The following is a 3655-nucleotide window of genomic DNA, read 5'->3' as shown; positions in this document are numbered from 1 at the left end:
TCATTTGACTTTGTAGAAGTGCTCTTCTTGAAGGGATTCAGCTCTCAGAGAGGTAAATCTATCATAACACCAGAAGAATGGAAAGACAGTTTCAGTGAAGGTGACTGTGAATGTGTGTAGATGTGTGTTAGTTACAGCATCAGAGAATGACACCGTTCCTCTGTCATAGTCCAGATCAAATCTCACATGCTCAAGAACCTGTTCAACAGGAAAACCAGACCCTAAAGGCAGCTCATACTCCACACTCCAGACATCACTGTCAGAGAAGTCATATCCCTTCCTTTGGTTTGATGCTGAAGTGACTCCAAGACCCCAGGGTGAACTGTCATTAACCTCCACATCCCAGCAGTGTGTTCCTGAGTTAAAACCCTCTGAACCCAGAACACAGTGATACCAGTTAAATCTCTCTGGATTATCAGGAAGCAGTTGATTGTTCCTGCTGCATCTCACACTGGTCAGATCATCAGACACGACGAGATCTGGATGAGCCGTGTTTGGATCCAGAATCACAGGAGCTGATGAGACACAATCAACAGATGATTTTATTCTGATGTTCATATAATGATCACCAACAGTTTGATAAACTAAACAATATTATTCTGAGACTAAATGTTCTAACTGTAACCGCTCCTAAAGCTTTTGAGCTATAACCACCAAACCCTGGTCAGACTTATGTAGGCGTACACAATGCAATTTTTGCAGTTATCTGAAGTTGCAAGCATTTTTTTATCCAATTGAGAGAAATTGTGTAGAAATTCTTGGGGCTTGTCTTATAATTCCTCTCACATGATGTAAACTGTGATTATATTAGTAATCACAGTTTACATCATGTGAGAGGAATTATAAGACAAGCCAAGTACCTTACAAGTCGGCCTGAATTTAAGCAGTGTATAGGCTCTCCCTTATTTCGAAGCCATACATGCTTCACATGGACTAATAGGCATCTCTCATACACTGACACACAAATATGCTCTCTAGCTGTTTTTGTTCGCTGCTCTTCACCAAATCATTTGTGCACCGTTCTTTTTCTATCCAAAGCTATGCAGTAGAAGCAACGTTGAAACCTTCAGTCTCTGTAATTAGTACAAAGGCTCAAACACTCAAATAACCTTGTATGCACTATTGTGTCATGCAAAAAAAAAAAAAAAAAGAAAAAAAAAAAAAAAATCTATTCACCCATCCATCATTTCCAGTTTGTGTGTAAGAGCTCAGATCATCTCCAGACTCACTGTTTTGGACGATGTCCTGCATCTTCTTCCAGACTCTGAACGGCAGGTTGCCCAAGTAACATGGCACATGAATCAAAGCTCCAGAAGGCGTCTGTGGATCTGGCTGTGAGATCTGGACTCTGGAAGAACATTCAGGAGTCAGAACTGCAGTGGATTTGGATCAGAAGCAGAGAGACCAGAGACACCAGCAGATCACTCACCTTTCCATTGAGACTGGAAACTCCTGCAGAACAAACACACCATTGATCATCAACAACTCAATCAATCAATCAATAAATCAATCAATAATCTGAAATCAGACCTTTAGAAAGCAGACATCACTGGCTTTCATTGTCTCCTCTGTGTCTTTGATTGTGTGTGAAAGTGCTGAGATGTGTCTGTTGATCTCCTCCAGCTTCTCCTTCATCATCTGCTTCTTCTGCTCCTCTTCCTCCCTCAGTGCAGTGATTGTAGCTTCTTCTTCATCTCTGAGAAACTGATGAAGCTTCTCAAACTGCTGTTTAATCTGACGCTCTGTGTGCTCAGCTTGAGACTGAAATCAAATCACATTCACTCCAGTCGTCTCAAAGATGCAACTTATGCAGCAAATGTAAATGAGGGTTAGTTAACTACAACTTTACCTGTCTGATGTACTAGTACTGTAGATATACTGTCTTTGTATGAGGCAAATACACACACCTCATAAGCCTCTCTTCACAAAACAACACAGTTTTATGTTGTTTAATCATATGAAACTTTTTAAGAAGATATGTTCATATGTAAAATATATTGTTATATATGTAGGTAGTCACTAGCACCTAAATGGGCCATTGTTTATTGCAAATTTGAAAGTGAAAGGCAAGTGCACATTCTGCAGAACAAACACACAACTGATCATCAACAACTCAATCAATTATTCAGTCAATCAATCAGTCAATCAATCCATGATCTGAAATCAGACCTTTAGAAAGAACAAGGTAGTCACAAGCAACTAAATGGGCTATTGTTTATTGCCTGTAATTTTACAGCCTAAACAGAACAGATGCACTCGGATCAGTTCAGGAAAGAATTGTTTAGTGCGATTGCAAAACAGTTTAACAGGCTCATTGAAAGTTAATCAGCAATCACAAATCAGCTTCTTCATGAATAAGTATTGCATCTCAGAAAGGGTGTCAATTTCTCCAGTTCAAAATAATACAGAACAAGATATTTTTTATGAAATGTAGTGGAGTAAAAAGTACAATATTATGAGTTGCAATGTTTTGCAGTAATCGTTTCCCCAAAATAAAACTATTCCGTTATGGTACAGATACTTAAAAATGTACAAATACTTCCTGTCCACCACTGAGCATCATCACTCAGTCACTGGGGATTATCTTGTAAAATGTGTGATCAGCACCCTCTCCATTTTATTTTCGCATACTGTAAGAATGGCTGCGGTCAATTGTAAATTTAATGTGTCTGGCTTCCGGTGTCGTCATCATCATCATCATCATCATTATTATAATTATTATCATATTATTTTAATGTTATTGTCTTAAACGCACTGGCTTGAAAAGCAAACAGTTTTACCATTTACTGCTCTTTCATATTCTTGTTATATTTAATACTGGCTAATGTATCTAAAGTCTCACACAAAAGCTTACTTATATATGAAATATTGGGTAGATACTCCGTATGTAATCTTGAATTCAAAAGTGAAAGTGAAAAGCAAATGCACATTCGTACATATTAATAGTGGCTCTCTGATGTCGAAAAATTGTATACAATATAATACCCAACTATATAATTGTGAGAAAATGTGAAAGCGTTAAAATTGAAATTTGTAATCATGTCAAAAGAATCAATCCTTACCTTGATGTGCTTAACTGTTTTCTCAAACTCTCCTTTAATGTTTTCTTTATGTTTGAGTTTCTCTTTTAAGGACTTCAGTGCTGCATTGAGCTTATCCTAGAATCTGAAGAAAATGCATTGCGTACATTAATACATGGTATAAAGCAAAATGGTGCTGAGAAATCAAGCTCTTATCCTTGCAAATGAATCAATCTTGCCGTATATGATGGAACAACTTCACTGATGGGTCTTAATGTTTGATTGATGTGTGTCTGTGAAGTAAAGCAGACTAAACACGCAGGCTGTTTGTCCTCCAGACAGAAGAGTTTGAGTTTCTCACTGTGTAAACTGCAGATCTCCTCAGATCCTGATGAACAGCTTTTATTTCTCTCCTTCAGGAACAACTCGCACAAGTTTTTTAATGCACGATTAGGAAGAGGGTCAGGTTTTGAGGATCTTCTCCTGCAGACAGGGCACTCCTGAGTTTCCTTAATTCTCCAGAACTGTTAAAGACACTCCTTACAGAAACTGTGGCTACATGACAAAATAACAGGAGTCTTGAAAACTTCATAACACACAGGACAAGAAAGTTCTTCTTTAGATAGTAAATCCAT

The 3655-nt window shown here is 37.9% G+C and overlaps 1 pseudogene; it reads right to left on the bottom strand.

The window, feature by feature from the left end:
* On the bottom strand, nucleotides 1-3655 carry LOC127162754 (E3 ubiquitin-protein ligase TRIM35-like; annotated as a pseudogene).

The sequence above is a fragment of the Labeo rohita genome, chromosome 3 (genome assembly GCF_022985175.1).
Source record: "Labeo rohita strain BAU-BD-2019 chromosome 3, IGBB_LRoh.1.0, whole genome shotgun sequence".
Taxonomy (NCBI): Eukaryota; Metazoa; Chordata; class Actinopteri; order Cypriniformes; family Cyprinidae; genus Labeo; species Labeo rohita.
Note: the sequence above shows the minus strand (reverse complement) of the source record. Positions and strands in the feature narration are given on the sequence as shown.